This window comes from Ciconia boyciana, chromosome 4 (genome assembly GCF_034638445.1).
Source record: "Ciconia boyciana chromosome 4, ASM3463844v1, whole genome shotgun sequence".
Classification (NCBI taxonomy): Eukaryota; Metazoa; Chordata; class Aves; order Ciconiiformes; family Ciconiidae; genus Ciconia; species Ciconia boyciana.
The window spans coordinates 46,289,872-46,315,430 of NC_132937.1; the positions used below are offsets into that span (position 1 = coordinate 46,289,872).

The window sequence follows — 25,559 nt, forward strand, 5'->3', positions numbered from 1 at the left end:
TCTCTCCCTGAGGCTCTGCCGGGGTTGGTTTAGACTGAAGCCAGCTTCTCTCTTCGGTACTTTACAGGGAGTCTATAGAGCACCTGTGTCTGCTCTCCCAACCTCCCCCATGTGCATGTGCCCACGGGGCCGGGGCGGACGGAGCAGAGCAGCAGGTGCTTACTGGCCCTCCTCACTTTCTGCTCCTTTATATCCCCCCTCTGCCCCATTTGGCAAATCCTCAGGCTCCTGGTTAGTGCACTTTGCAAGCTCTTTGCAGTGCCACACAAGCCCCAAGGAGCTGAAGGGTGACCCAAGACCTGGTAGTTTTAATTGCACCATCAAAGAAAAAAGCCCCATCTACTCCATGACCACGCTGAAAGTCTTTTCCTGTCACCCTTATGCAGGTAACGCAACAATTGACTTCTTTATTTAATTTCACTTGTTTAAACTGTCAAGAGCTGGCAACTCCTGAAAGAAAGGATTAAGTGGGAGAAGTGGAAAGAGCCCTATCTGCTTGCTCTGTTCATTGCCATAGTCTGGAGTGCTTTCATTCTGTGTTTATACAGTTTCTGGTACAACATGGTCCTGACCCAACTATTCAGATGAATAAACTGATGCTAAGGAGTTGTTTGTTGGCCTGAGTATACTTTCTTTTTGGTTCTTAATATAAATAATGGTAAGTGGTGCTTACACTGTTGTCTCAACTATTTCTTTCATCAGTCCCCCATTTTTTCTAGGGTTGGTAACTCAGCCATAAAAAATAGCCTCTGGATGAAAAGTTAGCACTGTCAGGATTAATAGTTATTAGCATCTTAAAGAGCCACAGGGTCTGGTCACAGATTTGGACTGCAAATATTTCTAAAAATATGTGCTCTTGAACTGAAATTTATAAAAGCTTTTTTTTTTTAACAAAAGCTTAGTGGTTTGAGACATGGTTATAGCAATGTCATAGCAGCTTTACTTACAAAAATACTTGATGTGTTTTAATTTCTAAAATGTTTTAATGGTTTCAGAGATTTCAGAAGAAATACTGGAAATGATTTAGGCGGAAATATCACCAAGCCTGTTAGCTTTTTATAGAACAAGAAAACCCTACCATTTGTTTTCTGCCATTACTTGAGTGTGGTCCACTGGGAAAAACAGACAGAGAGATTTTCAAATTTCCTTAATATCCTCCTTGCTCTATTCTGGAATCAATATTCATTGAGCCAATCTTTGCTGGTCTCCATTCATGAGCTTCAGGTATCATGTCTGCAAAAAAAAAATCTGGAAATATGCAGAGTTTCAGCAGAATTACCCAGGGAAAGTCAGAAGAAAAGCAGAGGAAAGACACAGAAAGAAGGAAATGAGAAGGGAGGTGCCAGTGTTTGACAGCAGACTACAGGGAAAACCAGAAAAAGCAAGGATAGATGTGCCACAGTTGCGTCCTTTTGTGCTGTGAAGTAACTCAGAATAATCACCTTGCAGGGTCCCACGTCCAGATCTGGAAAAGAAGATCAAGTCAGATCACTCCTGACTTTGCTGAGTCTCCTGCATCTTGCTTACTCCTGGCCTGTGGATTCATTTGCTGACCTCTCTGTGTTTGGGAGGGACTGCCCAGCTCTGAGCTGTGAAACCCCTCCTGGCATCACCACAAAGCCTCTGAAGCATTTGCTCCCAGGGATCTGGGAGCCCCGGGGCAATGAGGATAGCACCTGAGATAAGAGTGGGAGGAGTGAAAGAAACCATGCATCAACCCATACCGAATATTCAAACTGTTAAGCAAAAAACTCAAGGCTCTCAAAACAGGGACTACTGTAACCTTCCACAGCTGAAAAGGCTTTAGAAACAGCCTGTTCTGGCCACTGAAGGTCAAGGCACAAGTTTAAAAACATTGCTTCCAAGCTGAGATTCACAAAGCGATGCAGAGGGAGCTGATGCACGTTTTGCTCTCCTTTGACAGCCTTGGCTGAGGACCCCATCCAGGTCCAGGCCCGCACAGCAGAATAGCTGGCAGCGGGTGGGCACATTCTGCCGAGCCTCTGACACCGAAAAAAGCGTTTCCCATGCCAGCCCCCGGTGGGGAATCCCAGGCCCTTGGCACCGGGCAGCGCCGGCCTTGACCAGGTATGGGATCTGACCCACACCCTGCCGAGGCCAACGCCCCTTTTGCGGGCTTCGAATCAGTCCCTCCAGCCCGAGCTCGGGGTAGACTTCCAGACGGGGTTTCCCAAGGATGCTGTATTTTCAGCCGCAGCCCCGACGGCAGCCCTGCTCTCCCTGGCAGGGAGCTCCCGCACCCCGCTGACCCGGGCTGCTGGATGGAGGCGAGAAAACTCCTCTCGGCAGCCGCCGCCGGCCCTCGCCCTCCGGCGCAGCCCCGAGGCGGCACGGGGCAGACGTGCGGCGCCCACGCCCCGCCGGGGACCCAAACCGGCCCGAAACCGTGCCCCCTCCCGCGGCGGGCAGAAGGGTTGCATCGGGGGTGCGCTGAGGTGCGGAAGGGCTGCGTTGGTGGGAGCTGGGGGTTGCGCTGCCGGGGGTGCGGGAGGGTTTGCGCCGTCGGAGGGGCATGGTCCGGGGCTGCGGCGTTTGCGCTGTCCGGGGGCAGAGGATTTGCTGTCGGCGGGGGTGGAGGATCTGCACGGCTAGGGGTGCGGAGGGATGGCCCTGGGCGGAGGGACGGCCCTGATGCGCGGGGGTGGGGGGGGCGGGAGGGCCGAGGGTGCCGGCGGGGGGCTTGGAAGCGCGCCTTGTTGATTTTGGGCAGCGCGCAGCCGCAGTGCAGGCCGCCGGCGGGTACAAAGCGGCTGCGAGAGGAGTTTGCGGGCTCCCGGCGGTGCGGGCTGGCGGGGGGGCGCTGGAGTTTTGCGGGGCTCCCGAGCGCCCCACCACCGCCTCCCCACCCCCCCGCCGGGGCCCGGAGCCCGGAGGTGAGCGGCGGGCTGGGAGGGGGATGGGGATCGGGATGGGGATGGGGATGGGGCGGGCGGGGGCCTGTGGGTCCGTCCGGCGCGGGGAGCGGGCGGTCTGCCGCGGGGTGCCCCGCTGGCGGGAAGGCGGCGGTGCCGGGGGAGCGGTCTGCGGGCGTGCGGCAGAGTTGTTGGTAGCGGTACCCGCTCCCGGCTTGAGTCACGCTGCGTGGTTTCGCCTGGGGGGGCACGGAGGGGCGTGTTCCGTGCGTCGCTACATCCCCTCTCTCCTTCGGAGCGGCAAAGGTGCGTCCCAGCCCGCCCCTTCGCAGGGTGCTGGTCTGGCCGGTGAGCCCCTCGGAGCAGCCGCGGTACGCCCGCCGCAGGCGTCGGCCGTTCCCCCCGACCCTGAGCGCTGGCTGCCTCCTCCCTGCTCCTCGGGGGATGGAAGTGCGGCCAGGCGGGGTGGGGAGCGGCTGTGCGGGGGAGAGGAGGCAGAGCGGGTACCGGCGTGTGGGGCTGGGTCACATCCACGGCGGGAGTTGTGTTCGTCGGTGCTTTGTTTAAATGGACTACCTTGGATATAGGCTAACGTGTGAGCTGGCACTTTAAAAAGACCGTAGAGAATGTTCTTTTTTTTTTTTTTTTTGGGGCGGGGGTAGGGTGGGTGTCTTGGGCTTTGATGCTTAGCTTATGAATATGCCTTAACTTTGGCTGTTCTTCATGGATCTTAAAAAGCTCTTAAAGACATCCCTAAATATTTGAAAACTGTCTTATTTCTTCTGAAACAAAGAACATTGTAAGGCCTTATAGCTTGGTACACAGTTATGTGTAAAAATTGATTCAGGCATAATTATAACGCTCAGTAGCGACCGTGACTTTCTTGTGACTTCTTTGGCCCTGGGTTTCACGTAAGACCAAGCTAAATTTAACTTTCTTGTACTGACGTTAAGGTCAGGTGTAGTGTGCTTTTTGTTAAATCAAAGCTCTCAAACATTTAATTAACAGCAAAGCCCATCTGGCAGTTCTGTAGCTTAGTTGACAACCTTGCATCTTGGCTAGCTGAGAAAGGTGACCATGACAATTTGCTGATTAAAAATATCAGATGTACCTTACCCTTTTATTTCACCCCTTTTGGCAAGGTGACTGGATCTGATTAAAGGTTGTGTGGGTGCATGTTGTGAAGAAAGGAAAATATGAGATAAGTGAGAGGAGGCTGATCAGGTTAATGTGAGTTTTAGAAAGGCTGAACGAATTTATTAAGTGCCCAAGGTGTGCAAAGAAAGCCCTGACATTTTCATTCAGATGGGGTTTTAAGCCCTTGGAAGTGCTGCTTGGGTCTTCAGGTCTGGAATCAGTTTTCCAAAGGGAGCGGGTGCCAGTGGGGGACAGTGGGTCTGGCTGGCAGCAGTGGGGCTGCTCCCAATCCATACTGCCAGTGCCATCTTTGAAGTCTTGTCTCTTTTCTGGCTGGGAACACCTGCCTCATATTAGTGACTGGGTAAAATGGGATCTTAACCCCAAAACTGCCTCCTCAACAGAAGACGAGGTGTTGCCCTGTGGTAGGGAAGCCTGGGTCCTGCCTCCATCCATTTTGAGTGAGAGAGGTTCCAGCTCTACTGTACGAGGTGTGAGGGGTCTTGGGTGTGGGAGCTTGTTGCGTGAGCATCCCATACAGTGCTGGATGTGGGGAAATGTGGGTCACACCAATGGTGGGGGCAGCAGCCCCCAGCAGCATTACAACTCCGGCTGCCAGAGAGCAGCTTGGGCAGAAGTGCAGGTGGATACAGGCTCTTGTGCGCCTCAAAATCTGTGACTTTGCCGACCCTGTGCTTGGTGGGATTTCATGTCACGGTGCACTCTTGGTTTGTTTGTCTGACATCACAGTGACGTTTTTCCCTTTTTATTGCCAGAGCTCTAACTAGATGGAAATTTATCAACTGAGGTGAATGGTTTTTTAGTGGCAAACACGATACTGCCATTAAATAAATTACTGATGACCACTCCGGGTAATTTGGTGACAACTTCTGCAGCACTCCAGCCTATACGGGAGTCCCCACTGTCTTAGTTTTTAAGTTTGTACACACCTGCTTTGCTTTGAGATTAAGCTTTACTTTAAAATTGCACTGGAGAAACTGAGAATAAAATGGGGTCCTTAGATAGAAAACTGAATGTGGATTGTTTTTAGGTGGCAGTTTAGTGGGTCTCTTTGAGAGTCACCTCCTTGGGAGACCTGGCAATGGAGGTATTTCTCATACCACGAATGACTTCTGTATGAGATGAGTCTGTTCAGTCGCTCCCCCTCAGTATCTGTTTGCCTTTTCCCACTCTAGCAGTTTTCTCAGGCTTGTAAGCCTCTGGTACAGCTTGTGGTCTCAGTTTCTGCAGTGTCCTCTATGTCTAAATAATAGATGCTGAAAGTGAAATGAAGACATCTAAATGAAGAGTCTCTTTTCCAAATGATGCAGAGCCACTGTGAAGAGCTGTCAGAATCAGGCAGCTGATTGTGCTTTTAGTTACTAAAGCATTAGTTGTTAATTGAGGACAGTTGCAGATTTTCCTGCGGTGTCAGCACCTATTGTAGTGGTAGGTCATGGAGAAGGAGGGTTTTTTCCTAGTCATTTAGCTAATGGAATTGACTAATGGGCCATAGGAGAAGTTTTAGGTGTTACTGCTCAGACTGTCCGATCCATCTGAATTTGCCTTTGGGCTTTAGAAAGGGAAGAAACACAGAACTTGCGAAGTGGCTTGAAAGCTTGTGTGTATACACATGCACAGGTATGAATTTTATCTAATTTTTTTTGGGTTGTGGCAAGATGACAAGTGTTAAGCTAATAACTAGGTTATGTCATAATGATGAGGAGAAGTTCATGTGGAATTGCAACATGAAGTAGCAATGGACAACTTGTGAAACATTTTGATTCCACCTGTCTTCTTAAAGATGCAGCACATGGAGTTTACAGGTGGTTTGAAATGCCAGCTGTGATTTTTTAACAGGATTTACTTGAAAAGTTTTTTGTTCAAGCTGTATAAAAATATATGAAGTCACAATATCTTTTTATAAACCTTATGTAAGCACTGAAATAAGTTTGACTTGACTAGAGATTGAGGTTTATGATCAAACTTATAACGTGTTTGGTTCTAGTGGGAAATGATTCATTTTAAGTATCTTAATAGTATCTGTTTGCGTGGTTGAATAATTGGCGGTGCTGTAAAAAGGCATTTAGGCATCTCATGGAGAAATCGGGGAAACCACTTAGGCTTGTCAACTCTGACACTCCACAGTTATTTCTTGCTCCCATTATAGAAGCTACATATCGAGGGGAAGTAACATGCAAATTATATGGCTGTTTCCAGCTGTCAAAAAGACCAGGGACCTGAAGGGAAGTAATAATACACATCAAGAATGAACAACCAGCACAATTTATTATTTTTTTGCAGTTTATATGTTTTATGCAGATTACTCCTAGCAGTGTTGTACTGTGAATTATACTCTAACGTCTAGCTCATTCTCTAACTCTAAATGCTGCTCATGTATTTTACTTTGGGAAATTGTGTCTGCAATCATGACAGCAGTGTTGAGACTTGTAGTTAAATCTGAATACTGGTTTAGGCTATATTTATATTTTTACTTTGCCAAAGGTTCCCTGGCAAACTCTGCAAAATAGCAGAAAGATGTCTATGGCAATAGACACTTCTTCAGCATTAAAGATGTACTTGTCTGTGATGAGGAAAAGACAAAATTACTTTTAAGGTGCTGTAGTGAATACTGAAAATCTTTTCTGAGCTTTGCTAGTAATGAAAAGACTTCTGTCATTCAGGATGGATGGCAAAAGCGTCTGATCTCACTTCCAGGCTGTCACAGGCCCTAGGCTCTTACCCCTGTATTAAGCCCAATAACTACTTTGGCTAAAGCACAACTTAGAAGAAGGCATCCTGTTAGAATTAAAATGCTCCCACAGGCTTCCCTTGGCAGTTAATGCCAATTTTTTTGTGTCTTTCTGTGCTCAAAAATGTGTTTCTGATTTCTAATTAGAGCTGTACTGGGGAAGGACAGCTGACAATTAAATGTGAGTCATGAATGTGTGTTTTGAATGTCCCTTTAATTCTTTAGAGATGTGAGTAGACTGAAGATGGAGGAGTCCAACAAGAACATTTGGAACTTAATTGTGGGTAAGCAAATCTGTCAAAGTGAGTCTGGCCTTCCTATAAGCCCGACTACTGTTCACGTACTTGTTCGGTGTACTGGCTCCCTATTGCACACAGGAGTCAAAACTAGACCCAGATACCTGCCCTGATGGGTTGGAGGTTGTAACCGTATTTCCCTGAAACGAGGCACCTCCAGAAAATGTTCTGGTGAAGGTGATGGTGGGAGGGTGTTGGGGGGTGGGGGTGTCCCAGCCTGTTTCTGGGGTCAGGGATGGTGCCTCCGTGCCATTCCTCTCGGAGGGAGCTGTCTGTGCTGTCCTGAAGCACTGGGGTGTTGCTGCATGGCACGCAGAGCCCAGGAGGAAGAAATGGCAGGGCAAGAAAAGTCTTTTACATGCAAAATGCGGGCTGTTTCCCCATCTTCTCTGCAGCTGTGTATGCCATGAGCTATAGGCATCTCTGACTTGGTGGTTGGTGGTGGTTGATGTCCAGGAGGGCAGTGGGGACACCTCGTTGGGTCTCTTGGGCAGATGTTCATAGCACCACACTTCCCAGGATGGATTGCTGGTCTGCTCTGGCTTGGTGATCTCTTAAACCTGCTTCATCATGTGCTAGTTCTCTGAAGGATGCCCTTCCTGGCTGCAGGTGCCCTGAGCTGTTGGTGGGGGATGCCGAGAAAATACAAAAGGGTTTCACTGCAGCTGCTTTTGCAGAGCTGAAGTGCTGGCATTGGTGTCGAGTTCTTCACTGCACAAACGTACTCATGCCTTTTCCCAAGGACCTGGGATTTTCTTACTGGTCTACCATCTTCTCAGCCCAAAGGGTGACCAGTGAAGTGACATGAAGCAGTAGTGCCCTGGCAGGAGTGGATTGCCTTGGTGCTGTGTTTTCGAAGGAGGCGGAAACAGTCAAAATGTTCATTATTGGACGAGGCGCCGGCCCTCGTAAGGCTGCTTTATGCTGAGAGGTTTTGTACCAGAGGCTTTGAGAAATGTGCAATATACATACACCTAAGACTGATGAGGGCTAATCTGTCCCTTACCTTATGTCTTGTATGGGTCTGTAATTAGTGGACATTGACTTTTAAGCCCGAAGTCCCTGGACTTAATTTTTTTTTTGTTTCCTGAAGACTTTAATTATTATTCCTAAGTGTAGCTCCAGATAGAGCTGTTACCCACACAAGTGTCCAATCCTTCTCTTGGTCCTGCTGAGCTGGTAGCCTTCATGGCTGCTGTGCAGTGATAATGACTTCTGTAGAGTGTGTGCACACATTTCAGCCTTCTAATTACATAGCTTGATCATCGCTCATTCTTGAGATAAGGAGAAACACTGATTTAGCTTTTATGCGCCTTTTGTTATTTTATCTAATTATCCAGCCCCTTCCAAATAATATTTGCTTGGTTTGTTAAAAACTGAAGTGTTTTTTCAAAGCCTTTTTAATGATTTCTACATATTTCTGATCCCTTCCCGATTCTGCAGTGTCATTATTAAGGGGGAGGATGCTGCCCAGATTGACTCAGTTGATTTTGCACCATGAATTCCTAAAGTGGCATCAGAACTGTTTCTGTTTTATTCGGCATCCGTATGAATCTCCGCACGTCCTGGCTCTTTCCTGTTGACTGCAGCTGCCTGTGCCACAGGGGCCTTACAGGGGCTGCAGGTAGGCAGTAAATCTGTGCCCAGCTGAAAGCAGCGAGCTCTCCTCTTGCACTTTTGCTGCCAGGTTCTTTGTGATGGTGCTAAGATTTATGTGGCTGTGGGACGAAACAGATCGGAGCACTGATCTGGCTGGAAACAAACGTGCTAAAATACCCCCCCCCAGGCTATTCTCTGTGTGCACAGCATCCCACGCGCTGTGCCAGCATAGCAGGAGAGGGTGGGAAGCCTCTCAGAGGCAGTATGGGGTTGTGTCAGAAATTAATAGGCATGAAATCATGGTACTATGATTCCCTCTCGAGCCTGTGAGCTGTTGGAAACCAACGTGACTTGTTCTAAAACTTGGTCCATTAGGCCCATCTTGGCAGATGATGATCAGAAGCATACTGCTCTATGGGTGGGACTGGCAAAGCTCCTTGCCTTGTGTTTCATATTCATGCACGCCACCGGCCTGCAACTTGTTAGTCTCAAAGATGGAAGAGTTTAGTTTAAAACAATTATTTCCCCTGAGTTATTCTGACTCTTTGCCTTTTCTTTTAACTGCAACTGTTTTCCCAGTTTAACGGCTGGGAGTCTCCCCTGGAGTGAGACAGTGTCAGAGGTTGAATATGTTTGTTTAGGTGCATAAACATGGCTGTGCATGGTGGGGCTTCCGTCACAGTGTTTTCATTCACTTCATGAGCTGTTAAATGAGAAAAGGATGGGGCTCATTCCTGAGCTGTTTTGCAACAGCTGTGTCAAAAAAACCCCAGGGACCTCAGACAATAGTGAACTCTCTGCAAATGTTGCTCTTTTCATCCCTGTCTCGGCATATGGTGATGCAGAGGATCTCTAAGAGTAACTCCAAACTGCTCTGGTTTGGACAGAGAAAGAAAGATACATGAGTGTTTTATGTGGCTTTTCAATATTTCTCCAGAGAGAATTTGCCAAGAAGTGCAGTGATTGGGGGGGGCGGGGGTGGGAATATTTGGATTCAGACTAGAGAGCCTTTCTCTCTATTTTTGGCTTTTGAATGTTTTAAAATTAGAGTATAAAAAGTAACAAAGGACAGTCAAGATATTGATTATGAGGCAAAAGTATGGGGACATGACCCATGCATAACTACTAACTGAAACGATATTGCAGAGTTTGTCTCTGATTTCCAGACTTCTGACAGAAGAGAAATTGGAACAAAAGAGTTGATAGGTCTTCTCTGTTTTGCAGCTTGAAAACACAATTTTAAGCCTTTGGGTTTTTTCTCACCAGTGCTTTGTTATTAACCCAGCTACTAGTAGACAGGATGTACTATTTCAACTCCTTCTTTTCAGTATCCTTGCAATGTTAGTAGATTGGTATGTTAAGACATAAGCCACTTCGCACTGCACTCCAGCTTGTGGAGGGCTGCACTAGAGCAGAGCCTTATTTTTCTTCTGAGTGGATGTACCTCAATAGACACAGCAAAATATCTGTTGAGAGAAGATGTTTAGCTGAGTCTTTCTGCAGAGTAGAAACCAATGCTGGGGTCAATCCTACTGTGGGTTTGTGGTTGGTTTTGTTTGTTTGTTTGGGTTTTGGTTTTTTTTTTGAGCAGAGCACTTTAATGGATAATGACTCATCTATTGGAATATGACTTTTCACTCCAATTACCCACAGACAGATCAAGATGTATCTGCAGTTCCGCAATAGATAACTTCAATGTGCATTGTTTACATTTCAGATACCAAACCAGGGTGAAAATCAGGCTGTTCATTCATTGTGACCTGTCATGTAGCTGAGCGTGAGTGCACAACCCTTCAGGCTCCATTAGCATGAGGTAACTTTGTAATTGGGTTTCTGGGGCAAATGGGGACAGGAAGCAGAAGTAATTTGGCAGGCCAGGTAGGCTTAGCTTTTTTTGTTCCGTGCACTCTAAGTGCACAGAAGAGCAGAAGTAAAAGATGGGTGCAGAATGGCTGGAGAAATCCTAACGAAGTGGAGGACAGTTGTCAAAACTGCATATGAATGTTATGGAATCTCATGCAGCTATACCAAGGTGGGATTTTACAGCTATATCAAAGTAGGATTTCTATAGCGCCTGTGCTTTTCAGAGCCCTTCTCTTGCTCTCTTAAACCCGCTCTGTGTTCTTCAGCTTTCTGTCCGTTTGGCAGGAAGCACCTGCCAAACGTAACACCTTGTCTTGTGGAGACTGGCAACCAAAAATGAGCTTGCTGAGTGAAGAGCAGTTGTCACTTGGTTTTGAAACCACTTCATAATGAAGATGTTAATAGAAATGTAAGTTTTAAAGTTGCTCTAAACTCTGTTCATAATCTCCAGTTTTCCACAGACAAACCAAAAAGCAGAAAATCCCCTTTTTTACTATAATTTCTCACAGTTCTAGCCCTTGGACAGTTTTGCTGAAAAGCCAGTTTTAGTATTTAAAAAAAAAAAAGAAAGAAAAAGCTGTAAAACATTAGGGTTCTTGAGCAGGGGAGTCAGTTTTTTCGTTTCTTTTTTAAAGGTATTAAGTCATCTGGCTCTTTTCAGGTGTTCAGTGTGGATTTACATGAGTGTGATTAGAATTAAGCTGCTTTGTGGTATTTTTCTAAAACCACACTTCACATTTTTCAATAAACAACTTTGCTTTTAAAACAACAGTCTTTATCCTAGACTTATCTTAAGACTTACAAAAAGCAACACAAGAAGAGATTTTTAGTTTAGTTTAAGTTCCATTCCTTCCTGACATGTGGTGCTGAACTTGTTCGTAAACTTTTGACTTGGGCTTTTTTTTGTTTGTTTGGTTTTTGTTTTTTTTTATGGTAAGCTCTTGAAGAGTTTTCTTTCCTCAGATGAATGCTAGTCTTATTCTGGTGTCATTGACCATTTTCTCCACACGTGTACTTTATCAGCAGTCTGCTTGGATTTTTTTCTGTGCATGGCAAGTCAGTAACTTTCCCAGATGAGATAAAATCACCTGCAAGAAGACCTGGAATTGAATCTCTCTGAAACCAGGAGGTGCTGAAAATGATGTAGGCATGATTAGTTGCAGTTTATGTATCTTGTCAGCATCGTTTAACCAGGCTGACAAACAATTCATGCTTCTTACTTTGTTCTTGCAGTGTTGTGGGCTGTTTTACTCATGTTTTTTTTCGAGTAGACAAGGGCTCTGATGTGTGCCTGTGTGTGGAGTGGGAGTCGCCTTAGTCTTGATCCTGATCCCATGTGTGATTTATCACTCGGTCTTTATCTCTCTTGTGTTTTTCTTGCAGTTTCTCACCCCATCACTGCTGCTGCTTGTGACCACTGTCATGTTTTTAAGCAATGTGTGAGATCGGTCAAATCAATGAAAATACTAGTGGCTGCTGGGAGCCTTCTCAGCTGGGGAAATTTAAGGAAAACAAACCCTTCTTTGTGTCCGTGCACACATCATGATTGTCACGAGTTTTGCGGCAGGCGTGCTAAGGAGATGCAGTGGGTGCTCACCCGGTGGCGGGAGGTGCCACTGGCTGCAGGCATGAGCCCTCCTGGGTAGCTGCGGCGCCAGTCAGATAGGCAGTGCTCATTCACTGGCTCTGTTTGGACCGAGACCTGTGGACCAAGAAAATATGGTAGAAATAAAATGGAGTTCTTCAAGAACCTTAAAAATAGCAGGTGACTGAGTATGTTCTTCACGCTGTAAGGAATTGTTGGTTTTGGCTGAAGTAGACTTGGGAGGGTTTCAGGTCTGTTTTATCTGTAGCAATTCCATCTACTGTTAGCCTGGGGGAGAAAAGGCTTGTGCTTGTACAGCTGGATATCAGATCCCTGGCTCAGGAAGTGTTAAGTGCATGTGTTTATTACTCTTAATGCTGGTATGTTTTTCATGTCAGCAACTAGCCAAAAACCAGGGGACCTGCAGTTTGTTTTAGCTGGAAGAAATTAATGAGACAGGTTTATTGCAAAGTTGCATGTAAAGTTTTGTTTCCACAAGCATGGGCTGAGTGGGACAAGAAGGGACCTTTGCTGGTTTGTAGCCTGCAGTCGAGCCTTGCGACCTCTCCACAGACTCCCCCTTAAAGGGAGTCCGGCAACTCTGCAGCAACCCCAGCTGCCTCTTGGTCTCGTGTTGTTTCCCTCGTACCCGCTCCCATCCCTCCCTCCCAGGCAGCAAAGCCCCCCCGGGCCCTGGTCCACATTGCTGACATTCCCGAGCTCTGCGTGTGCCGGCGTGCCTGTGTGTGCACACGTGTGGGGCAAGGGAGGGCAGCTAGGCTGGTCCTCTGCTCTGGCTAGGAAACCACTGTCAGTTGTGAAAGCAGCCTGCCTGCTCCTGTCCTCCCTCAATATCCATCAGAGCCCCCCTGCCCACATAGCTCACATTCCTGAGCCGCACTTCGGAGGCTGTTACTGCTTGGTAAAGGAGTTTCTTTGTAGCTATATTTTCATGGAAGGGCAGTGGTTTACGTCCGTGTTTCAAGCGCAGTTCAACACATCTGGTGTTGGTTCTGGGTGGTTCCAGGTCTTTTTGGTGACTGCAGGTGAGCGAGGTGACAGGCATGCAGCAGTCAGGAGAGTGTGCATCAAGGGCCACAGGTTTGGCTGCGCACGGTCTGAAGGAGAGCAGTGGAGTCCTGGAGGAGGCTCAGCGGGTGCTGGTGTCTCTGTGACTATTGTATAGGGAGGAAGCTTCATTGTAATGTCAGTTAAAAGACCCTTTTTCCCCCTCTTCCTCCAAGCAACTTGCTGATCTGCATCACAAAAGTGAGCCGGGGTTGTCTCCTTAGTAAGCTGCAGAAAATAAGATCTCTTCAACTGTTTAAGTAAAAATGAGACGATTTATGGGTTGCTTTATGCTTACTGGTGCCTTCAAGTACAATTGCTAATTGAACTGGTTAATACTGTATTACTGCAATGTTCAGTTACAGCCATTCTTGCATCAGTGCTGAGAGAGTCTCATTGCAAGGAGGAGGACTGGCTGGCCTGTGACACTGGTGTTGCCCTGTAGAAGAACTAGCTGGGTATGTAAGGACTTTTTTCTCCTGCGCATCCAGTCTTCAGAAACACTGGGCTGATATTCCCCATGTCTTACTAATGCTATGCCAGAGCTTTGAGCAAATAAAAAATAGCAATAAAATAATGTATTTATGCACAGCTAGGAGCACAGTAGTGCTGGCACTTACAATTTTCTGTCATCCAACAGCCATTTTGTATATATATATTAAAGCTTAGTCAAACTGACTTTGGTGGAGCTGGAGCATCTCATCACTTTGATTTCAACACAGAAGTTGTCAAGCCACAAAGCTGCTCTGATATTCCTGCCTTAAGTTTCTGTAAATAGGTGTGTGAGCATGGGAGATCCTTGAAAACGTGACCAGTGTATCTGTACTGTAGGTCAGAAGCAGTAGGTACTCTGTATGTGCCTTTTCTCTCTCCTTTGTATAAATCTTTGTACCTTTGCCTAAAATCCAGAGTAGTACAGAGTCTACAGAAGGGGCCAGAGTAAGGGATGGAAGTCTGTATTCTGTATCGCCTCAAGATTCATGTTTCTGTGCTGTGTCGCAAAATTGTAATGTTAAAGCTCTTGCTCTGAACAGAAGGCCTTTTGCGGCTGGCTAAACTTTGGAAAAGCATTAGGCTCAAAGAGGAACATTTTCTTTTCCTTCCTTCTCCAAGTAAAATCTTCACTTGGACTGATGCTTGAATACTTAGATTAGGCTGTCTTTGCCCTGTCAAAATCCAGTGAGGTTTTCTTTGCCAAAAACTGAGGTAAGCTCCAGATAAAACTTCACATGTGATGAGTTATCTTACTAATTCCTTTAAGAATTGTGTTCTCTCACAATGAATTACTCACATAAAAGCACTTGCCAAACCATGTCTAGACTGCAAAGACCTGGATTTGACTGAGGCTAATTAAAGCATGGTGGCTTGCAGGTGAGGATTTAACTGCTGTATATTATCCTAGCTTTTGCTAGAAAGAGATTGGCCTTAGCTGAGATGGTTTTGACTTGCATGCAGAGGTAAATTAAAGTCAGATAGCTGAAATGGTACTTCCCCTCACCTGCTTAGCCTGCCACTCAGCAAGAGCTACCTGCCAACAGTGGGATGGCTGAACATGGAGATGTGGGTTTCAGCACAGTGTCCTGAGAAAAATTGAAATCAATTTCCCGCTGGTTTTGGAGAATTAGGAGAATAATTCTGGAGAGTCATCAGGAAGCTTATGACTGTCCTTAAAATATCCCTGCTAGAAATACTAGTTTCGATACTGGAGGTTAAACATACTCAATGTGCAGCTCTAACTGGTCCACGCTGGCTGACCGCCCTCCTGACTAAGCCTGAGAGTTCATCATCCCATGTGTGCCCATCGCCTCATCTTGACCATTTAAGCCAGGTTGATTACCAGACCCCTATTGATTAAGAGGGATTAGGGGAGGCCTGGATGTCTAACACAACTGGTTTCTCCCAGCTCTGAACAAGTCGCTGGAGTGGAAGTTGTGGGTTGCCTGTGGGTCCCTCCTGGGAGATGTTCAAGGTAGTTTTTATTGCAGTACGAAGAAGCACGATGTAACTCCTGGCTTCTGGTAGTTTTACCTCGTGGCCTTGAATGTTTGCCCAGACGTGTCTGTGAAGCATCTCACATCTCAGCTGTTCTCATGCTTTTGCTATTCCTCTGTCTCAGCTCTCCAGACTCCTTTTATTTCCTGTAACTTTTCTATCTAGCGCACGCTTTGTTTGCTGCCCGTCAAGTTGTGCCTGCTCCTCCTCTTTCACCCTGCCCCTGAATGCTCGCTCTGTTTATTCAAAGTCTCTAAGACAGTACAGAAAAGGAGGGTAACAGAAGAAAATGGAAGAAATAAAAGGGAGAAGTGAAAGAGCTGTCCCTGACAGAATTCAAGCTCCTCTGTCTAATCTGACAAGTAAAACTTTCTTGAGAAACTCTCCTTCCCTTCACATTTTCAGCCTGTCATCAAACTTCCACTAGTTTTGAACTTTGTCTCGGGGGCTATTGCAGGAGCAGAGGTGATGAGCCAGCCATGCAATTCCTTGTTTCCTCATTGCAAGGGTGGCGGGGGAGGAAGACATAGCTGCCTCTCACTGTAACGCAGAAGCAGCGGGCAACTACCGTGACTTTTCAGGCTGCTGCAGTCTTACAAGATGTTCTGCTTTGGAAATGGAAAAAGACGACATGCTGGGCTATTCTTGGTACCAAGTTCAAGCCTCAGCATTGCAAAGAAAATTTATGTTTATCTAATAAAAGATACACATACTACTTCATGGCAGTTTGCAGAGAGGAAACTTTTCCTGGCAAGGAATGTTGGCCTGAATCTTGTCTTGTCTGTGCGTGTCTGAACTTGCATTTTTGTCATCTTCTCAGAAACGGAGCAGAATCCAACCTGGGATAAACCACATAGTGGCCAGAGGTCACAACACGCAAATGCTTTTGTACGATTCGAGGTGACAATTTGAGGTGCCACAGGTGCTTTTGAGTACTCTCTAGTCTTGGTGGTTTGCAGCTGGGTAGTGTGGGCTGTGGACTAGCCCGCTCGCTGCCCTCCCCTCTGGCCATGGGCTGTGACCAGCTGAGCCTGCAGCACAAAGCATGTGCTTGCTCTGCCAGCTGCTCTCTTAAGCTCTTCCTGCTTTCTGCAGGAATCTGGTATTTTCTTAGCTATGAACACTCTTCTAGCTTGATTTATGCATGTTTTTTTTTAACTGAACTTTTGATTTCCTTTCACTGTTAACCTTTTAATTGAGAGCTGGTTGTCACAAGGCTGCTTACATTCTGGATGAAGAATAGCCACAATTTGTGTTGTACATTCCTGTACGAATTGTGTTTTCTTACTGTGGAAAGAAGCTGTTGTGCTCCATGACTGGCTTATAATTAATCTTGGATGGCCCGATTGGGACTGACGTCACCTGAGGTGAATGATGGTCAGTGCTGACGTTGAAGCTAAAGATGGAGTTACAGGCAAAGAAGGCTCCTAGTTATCTTTCCTATCATGAAAAAGGGGTAATATTTGTCTTGCTGGACTGAGATGCTGAGCTTCTCTGTGATCTAGGAAGTCTGCACTAGCTTCATCCATTTCCTTGATTGTTTCTTGAAAACTTCATTTTAAGTCATGGTTTAATTTCTGTCTGAAAGGGGGAGACCCTTCTTTACTTTCACCTTGCTGGCTATCTGAAGTGACAGAAATTGCATCAGAGGCTGGATGGTTTTTTTTGTAGATGAGTTTCTCTTCCGTGTGGCTCTGGCATTCATCAGTCTTGTTCATGATGGAAGTTGCAGGTCATTAAGATACTTTAACTCCTGACCTAATACCATGCGAGCGTTTCCTCTGCTCTTGCCCAGTTTGCTCAATTCCCTGTTCGGTCAGCAGCTGGGGAGCTGCTGGGAGCTTGGCTGGAGATGGGTTGGCCTTGGCTCCAGGTAGCACACAGAGCTGGCCTGTTGCTAGTATTAGCCTTGTCTGCCGACCGACGTGACTGGCGGGCTGAGCAGGAGGCTGCAAAGTTAAAACGCTGTTGGTGCTCTCGGCCCACAGGCAGGGCTGTATGGCAAAGTCTGTTGGGCGTGTGGGGGGAGAAGGGTGACGTGGGTGCACGCCTTGCACTGGGCAAGGAAAGCAGGCTGAGCCTGTGGTGGAGGCTGCCTGCCGCAGAGCCGTGCTGTCCTTGTACCTGTGTTCCCTTAGTGTTTGCTGAAGTGTAGTTGTAAACAGCCATTTCCTACTTTTTTCTTTGTACGTCTTTCTTCGGTGTTCCATTTAACCCTGATTTTTCCTTCAAGTTGCCTGTTACTTATAACTCCTAATTCCAATTTAATGACTTTTTTTTTGTCTGAGGATTGTACGTTATTTGCATCACAACAGAGCCCCATGAGAGACTTGGAGTCATGTCAGCTCTGGATCTGGCGTTGGGCAGTTCAAAGCACCAGGCATGAGTTTTGTCAAGTTGATCCCTTTGTGCTGCTGAGTTCGAAGACACTGATCCAGCTGGAACTAGGCAGGTCAAGCAGCACACCTGAGAGTGGCCTGGCCACCAAAACTTGTTTTAATGAGAAATAACAGAAGAGTAACAAGTCTGTCACAAGAAGTTTCAGGAGTTCAGTTTTATGCCACCTGTAGTAAAAATAAGTTAATAAACACCAAGAGCATCTCAAGGGTTAGTCAGTCACTTCTTTTTGGCTTGTGTATTATGGCCTGTTCATTCAACGAGATTGTAGAATCAGTTTCTCAAAGCCTGGTAATAAAACACATCAGTTAAAATGAGGATGGAGACTGGAAGAAACTACTTAGTTCTGTGGACTGTTTCTTTCAGCACCTTGAATTAATAATGTTTTTTTAATTAAGAGTTCGTCATACCAGAACTATGTACCAAGTTATGCTTCTAATCTGCTTCCCTCCAAGCTGCATTTCTTTTTAATTGCAAAATGCTGTATTCGCTAGTAGAAACACAGGAAAATATGAATATATCTGTACTGAAAAAATATCTGAGGGAGGATGTTGAAAGCAGTCTGCTAGCATCAGGTGGGTTTTTTTTGTGTTGTTTTTTTTTTTAGGTTGTAAGTGTATGAATGCTTCATTTTAAACAGGACAAAAGGAGATGGCTATTAAACCTCAGCTCTGTCTTCACTTTTCCCAGCTGCTGTCTCAGATCTTTGTTAAGATCACTTCTTGTTTCTCTCTCACTCAGCTCAGGCCCAAAGGTCGCAAAGGGGTCATTGCATTTGGAGATCTGTCAGTGTCTAAGCATCCTTTGGAGAGCAAAGCAAAGAAAAGCCATCTCCTCTCAGCCCCCCTGGTTGTAGTACATCCAACAGGTTTTGCTGTACTTCAGTACTGTCGAAGTGTCCTGCGTCTGCTTTCCTGTTTGAGTTTTGATGGATCCCTGTTTTGTCACCGTACATCAGATATGTAGCAAAAGAAGGAATCGCTTCTCCAGAAGGAACTTCTCACATGCTGTGAATGCAAATGGACTATTTGCTCCCCTCCCACCACCTAAATCTTTCCTCTCCGGCTGTGTGGGATTTAGCGCCAGCTCACAACACAAGGGTGACAGCTGGTTGGTGTCCAAAATCCTTTGTGTTGTTTCAACTTGAATCAGGAAATGATTTGTCAGAGGATCAAAGCGCTCTTGGGTGAATTAACTTTTTCTGCCAAACCACGAGTTTGACACAGATGTAAATATTGCCTGATCTTTATAGGGACTACCAGTGCTCCTGACACAGGAGTGATTTCTGGCTATCGCCCAAACCAGGGGTTGGCATGACTAATTGCATGGAGCAGCCTGCATGGACTGTTGGAGATCGTGTTTGGGAATAAGACCAGGTGTGCCAGTAGTTGCATGCGGATGGGCAGGAGAAGGTCTTTTAGCTTATCTCCTGATACAACTCTTAAACTAGCAAACAGGCTTCCAGTGTTGGCAGCGACTTGTCTCTTTGTCTCCTCTTCTGCCTCCGTTTCCGAAAGACAGTTGCATGTCACTTGGCACTGCCTTGGCCTTTGGAGGCTTTGTGAGGCTATGAAGATGTGACTTCACCCCTGCACTGCTTTCAGGGCTTGTGCCAATGGCAGTGCTTAGGAACACTCATTGCGCGATGGAAATATGTGGTAGGGTAAGACCCCTGGGCAGGACTTTGCAGTGTGCACAGCTTGTGTGTGTGTGTATGTTTGTAAATATTTTATTGGAAATACCACACTGTGGAAGAAGAGTGAGCGAAGGGGTGAGATCCTGTGCTTGGGATTCCCTCTTTCCGTGGGAGGCAGGTAGGGTGTTGCTGTAGGGGCAGGTGTGTGCATGCTCGTGCAGGTGGCAGTGCTGGTGGGAGAAGCGTGAGCTGCAGGCACTGATGGAGGTGGTCTTCGGTTAGAGGCTGTGTGCTGCGAGCAAACGAAGCTGAATAAGGTCGTGTTGGTGCCTGGGGGGAAGGTGTGGTGGTCATGGGGGTCAGGGTGGAAGGCAGTGAGGTACCAGCTGGATAACATCACCTTTCAGCAGCTGTTACAGCAAAGCTTGCTGGGGGGTGCTGCCTTTTGTCCATGCCAGGACATAGCTCTGGATGACTATTCAAGACAGCAGTCCCAGTATTTATGAAGGACTGACACCTTGTCTTCAATATGTAGGAAAAGGGTGGGTTTTTTCTTTAAAAAATACATGTCATTTGGGTCAAATACACCAAAACTGAAGTACCTTGTTTGACCCTGGTGTCTGACTTGAAGCGCTGTGTTTGTCAGTCACCCTAAAGTAACTCCCCTCCCTGTTCATGCACACACACCCTTTCTGGTCAGGAGGGCCCTGGCCCTGCTCTCCAGAAGTCAATGGTTGATATACTGCATGGTGGTCCAGCCGTCTACCATCTACCGGTATCTGTCAGGTATCTGCAGGTACCTGAGCAGGCAGAGCCTTCCCTTGGCAGGACACCTCTTCTTGACTCACAGCTTAGTCTCTTCATGCATGGCAATCTGGGATGGCAGCAAGACCACAGCCCTGCTCTGCTGCCTGCAGAGCCTTTGGGGATGTGAAAGGCTTGTGCTGCAGGACTATGTAGTTGCAAGGAGGTGGGGCTTGTTCTCTGAAGAGAGGGAGAAGATTGCTGGTACATGGTGAACTCTAGGCTGTTGGGTTAGTATTTGTCTGGTACCCCTGAGGGCAAAGTCGTAAGAAATAGATGGTGTCAGGATGCCTGACTGATAGGAGCAGACTTGGATTGAGGCACACAGGAAAGGCTTGAAGTGAGCTGTTAATCAGTAACAAACTGAGTCATCCTGCAACAGCTTGCAATGCCAAGTAGAGATGTACACAGTATAAAAGGAAGGAATGTGCACAAGTGTGTTTATTCCAAGTAGGGAAGGACTCGCCCTCACTTTTACACTCAAAAACTGGCATTTTATTGCTTTTGAGAAGGAGCAACAGGGTTTAGTAGGAAATGTGTCCCCATGCATTTTGTTCTCTGTCCCGTGCTTCAGATCTGATAGCATTGGTGTGAAATGCTCAGTAACCACCCAGAGGATAGCTGTGTAATTCCTGCTTACCCAGTCTGGGTTCTGGCCACTGGCATTCCTGATCCAGCCTGTCTGCATCTTCAGAGTCCTCTGGCTGACCTCTTCCAGGTTATGTGTCCAAAGAAGGGCTTGAAGCCAGTTCGTCAGAGAGGAGCTTGTACACGGGAACTGATTAACCTACAATGGTGTATCCTACATTCTGGAGGATCTCTGCTTTAAAAAGAAAAACAAAACAAAACAAACTGTATTCCCATTGTTTGCCCAGAGCAAAATCTGGTATGTTTAAGAAAGTACCTGGTCCTTGCCATTTCCATTATTTTGCTGTTGGCTCTGAATTGCACACCTGAGATAGAACTGCAGGTGTCTTCAGATTCAAACCAAGTAAAACATTCTTGCTTCTCAGATTTCAATGAAGTTTGTGTGCTGTGGTAAGGCCAGAACCTATAATCCTTTTTTTCAGGGGAAAATATGTGGCTGAGATTGCTGTGTGGGTAGGAAGAAAAGCTGTTTCAGGATGGGGACAAAGGGATTAAAAATTGATGTGAGAAGACACAGCTGGCTAGGCTGCACATCTGCATGCATCCAACATGCACTTTGTGCACCCAAGAGGTGATAACACAGTAAAAAAAGTCCTTTCCATTGCCTGTGTTTGTCCAGTTGGCTTGTTGCCCACTTGTACCCATGCAGTGTGAAGAGGTGGTCTTGGTGCTCCCACTTTGCCCTGAGTAGAAGCAGGTAGTGAAGAGAAATAGTGTTGGGAGCATTTAAACATCACTGGAAAAGGATTATGAGATTAGAGCTACTTTGGGTGTTGCATAAGTTTATAGCTTGTCCTGCCTCATCGAAAACCCAAAATACTAATTTAAATAACTCCATGCTTTGTGTCCTACCTAAAATGAGGGACATCACAGTCATAAATAGAGTGAGAAGGATGAAAGTTGTTTGGATTATTGAGTCCTGGTGCTTGCAGGTGGATTTGTTCTTTAAAGTTTTAATTATTGTGATGTCCCTTTGGCACTCCAAAAGGCTACAGTGGAGCTGCAGTTGTTCCAGATGATACTTGACTTATGGCTGTATCTGCCTACTGACAGCCAAGAGTTTAACTCTTGCTGTCAGGACTTCTCTTGTTTGTATTGTGATAGTACTAACAGAGCAGCCTTGCTAGGTGAACAAACTATTGCTTGTCGCACAAACCTTGATATCCTCAGTGTTAAAGTGTGCTGAAATCTCTTTTTGAGGTCCATTGGTGTGTTTTTCATTATTCCTTCTGACTTATCTCTTGTCTTAGTGCTATTTCCAAAGAGCTTTTTATAGCCTTTTATCCTGGTTAACTGGGCACCTAAGACAACAGAGTCCTGCTTCCTTAGCTTTAAAGTGCTTTAGCTGCCTGTGTCTTAAACGGGCATGTCACCTGCAATCTGCATTCTGGTCCTGCCCTTACAGCAAGACATTTCTACCCTGTTGCAACTTATTCAGACATAATTTATTTCAGGAAAACTTGTTCACCTAAGAGATGATGCGAGGACTCTTCCTCATGTAAAGTCATCCTTTTGAAAGCATCTATGCCTGTGGCATGCTGACCTCTCATCAAAATTGCTGTGCAACTGAAGTTGGTGCTCTGAAAATTAACCAGGCTTAAAATAACATAGGCAAGAGTCTGCTTTTCTTTCATCTTTTCTCGCTGCTGATAGGGAAAATGTTACAAACTGATCTTGTGAGATGATTGCATCTCTTAATGGCATTTTTCAGAACAAATCAAGCCTCCTTAAAATGCTGTCAAGTGCCTGTTCCTAGGTAAGCAGGTATTTCGCAGGTAGAAGCTTTGCAGTGCCTAGGTGAGGGGGAATTAATTAGCAGCCCTCTTGCTAGCTGGTGTCCTCTTTCACCCTTCTCAGATTGCAAAGGGTAAGAATGTGGAGAAGAAACTCATCTGATGATCTCTTTTCATGGTTTGATCCTGGCCATCCTAAGGCTATTTATGCCAGGCACGCTGAGTGGGGTTCAGTTTAAATTTTCACCGGCTGTTCTCATGGAGCCCAGGGCCTTTGCAGAGCAGGGCAGTTGCTGTTGCCTCCTTGCCTGTCCACGTTGCTCCCTTCCTCTGGAGTAGTCCCTGTCGGTCACTCTGCTGAGAGGTGCTGGGAGGAGGGCATGACCACTTTGTTATGAAGGGCAAGAACCAGCATTGTTGCTGCAGGTTTGCTTGTGCTTGTCAGGTTTCACCAAGGATTTACTGTGATATGGCTCAAGGGGAAAAAAACCCAACGCCTTTCCCCCAAATCCGCCCTCCCTCTGCCTAGCACTTCACTGTTGGAGCAAGAAGTAGCCTTTCTCTCGGCTTCATTTTGTTCATTAACCATTGCTCTAAGAAAGCAGTCTTTTATGTGTTACTGTTTTGATAGGGTATGGGTATTTGTTGAGAATAAAACATGGAAGTAAATCTGTAAACTTTTTTCCAACTGCATAATAGCAAAAATGAAATTACTGCAACTACCTTTAGAAGAGCAACTCTTCACTTATGGTTGCATAGAAGCTTCTTTTGTGGCAGTCTTAGAGCATGTATATATAGATCTCCCTTTTCCCCTCTGAAACTTGTTGATCCTATCGTTACAGAAGGCTTTTGTTGATAGTACAGATATATTAGCATTGGAGCATGACACATACAAGCTGCTACGCTTGACCCCTGAGGTTTCTGTGGAACGTCACAATGGAGAGGCTGGAATTCCTGCGTTAATCACACTGAAGCAGAATATCCATGCTGGTTTTCCCAAAAGATTAACAGAATGATACCACATTGCTTTGAAATGTGATCTCAGAGCATCTAGCTCTTGAGGACGGTTTCCTTCATGTTTAACATATGCATGGATTTTGTGTATTTTCAAACCATGTGGTTGTTACTCATTGGAATAAAATGTGAATGATAGTTTACAGCACTGGTTGTCTGCTACTACCTTTGTCTCCCCAGAAGCTTTCAGTGCTCTTCCGTGGAGTAGCAGTGAAGAGGAAGATTTTGTTTCCCCGGTTTTGTGAAGGGATTGCTTTGAGGTAACTAAGCTGCACCTATTACGCAGTTGCTGAAATGTACAGTAAGGTGCAGCTTCTCTACAGGTTCAAAAAATAAACAAATACATAAAAAATTGCCCAGTGGTTAGGCTTGATAGCTGCAATTCTGCAGGAATCTTTGTAGTCTAATCTGAAGGTGCTGATGTTTCTTTTTTAGGACTTGGGGGAAAGCATCCCAGAGAGAACTGCAAGCCTTTCCCTTCTTATAGCTTGGCTCACACAGCAAGTACCTCCTTGGCTCCAATCCAGCTATGCTGTGAAATGTGGTACCAAAGTATCTGCTGCACTGTGAGCAACTGGTTTATTAATTATAGGCCCTAGCATGGTCAATGCAGCTGGGAGCTTTTGTAGATGCCCATGTTTCATACAGTGTCTGTGCTTTTCTCTATGCTCTTGGTCTGCGGTGGTGTCAGAGTACACCAGGATGACTTGACGTTGTCTTAGATTCTGGATGCTCAGAGGACTTCCAACTGGACTGCACCTCCACGGAAAAGATTAACATACCTGATTCTCACTGCTGTTTCCCCCCAGAGCAGTCTAGTTTCTAACCCTTCTGGAAACAGCCTCTTAATGATTATTGTTGTTTAACCTGGCAGGCAGCTGAGCACCACAGCTGTTCACTCACTTGACCCCCACCCCTCCTCCCCATCCTCCCACAGCAGGATGGGGGAGAAAATTGGGGAAAAAAAGTAAAATTCATGGGTTGAGATAAAGACAGTTTAATAGGACAGAAAAGGAAGGGAAAATAATAATAGTAATAATGATAAAAGAATATAGAAAGTAAGTGATGCACAATGCGATTGGTCAGCATCTGCCGACTGATGCCCACCTCACCCCCAGGCAGCGGTTGCCACTCCTCAGCCAGCTCCCCCCAGTTTATATACTGGGCATGATGTCCTATGGTATGGAATAGCTCTGTGGCCAGTTGGGGTCAGCTGTCCTGGCTGTGCCCCCTCCCAGCTTCTCACTGGCAGGGCATGGGAAGCTGAAAAGTCCTTGGCTAGTGTAAGCACTACTTACACTGATGTTTTAATTGTTGCTATTATCAACATTATTCTCATAGTAAAATCCAAAACACAGCACTATGCCAGCTACTAGGAAGAAAATTAACTCTATCCCAGCTGAAACCAGGACAGTATTCACCCCTTATTCTATACCATCTATGTCATGCCCAGGTCCCACACTTTCCAATACATTCCAATTTTGGAACCACCACTTTTTCTGCCTTTTGGTATATACACACAAATATCATTCCCTTAGTCTATGGGCCATCCCTAGAAAATGTTCATTGAGTTCACTTAGTCCATGACTTTGGGCTCCATCTGTCATAACAGTCCTTCAGGGCAGGAGAGATGGTGTGTGGTGTTGGATTGTTGCATGCTGAAGCCAGTTCTGGTTCCATTATTCTGTGCTTCTCTGGTTCTATCATCGCTACACTTTGCATTGATATGGCATATAGCCACCACAGAAATGATGACGTACAGTATTATATAGCAATTAACATAATACAATTCAGTTCATTGGCTATTTTCACCAAAAATCAAATCCCCTTGAGGTACACATTGGAATTCCCCATCGTCCCACATCACACACCAAGTGCACCCAGGCCCTTGAGCAAAAGCAATCCCACAAATGGGTTTACCTTTGCCCAAGGCAGGGATAACTCAGACTGTCTTCCCCACCATATTTTTTACATGCACTACAGGGACTTTGTCCCCTTCTACGCTATGTAAGAGTTTTGACTGGGCAGGGCCAGCTTGATTGGCAGATTCCCTAGTGTTGACTAAACAGGTAGCTTTTGCTAAATATGTATCCCAATGTTTGAACATCCCAGCACCCATTGCTCTTGGCGTAGTCTTTAACAGTCCATTGAATCCTTTGATT

At 46.0% G+C, this 25,559-nt stretch overlaps 1 protein-coding gene across 1 annotated transcript in view; it reads left to right on the top strand.

Moving 5' to 3' along the window:
* The first annotated feature begins 12,997 nt into the window (after nucleotides 1-12,997).
* The window catches only part of KANK1 (KN motif and ankyrin repeat domains 1), a 126,071-nt gene continuing 113,509 nt past the window's right edge, over nucleotides 12,998-25,559 (top strand). The window contains exons 1-2 of the mRNA XM_072860258.1: nucleotides 12,998-13,027; nucleotides 13,533-13,631. The gene's annotated coding sequence lies outside the window, so the exon portion shown is untranslated. The remainder of the gene's footprint in view (nucleotides 13,028-13,532; nucleotides 13,632-25,559) is intronic.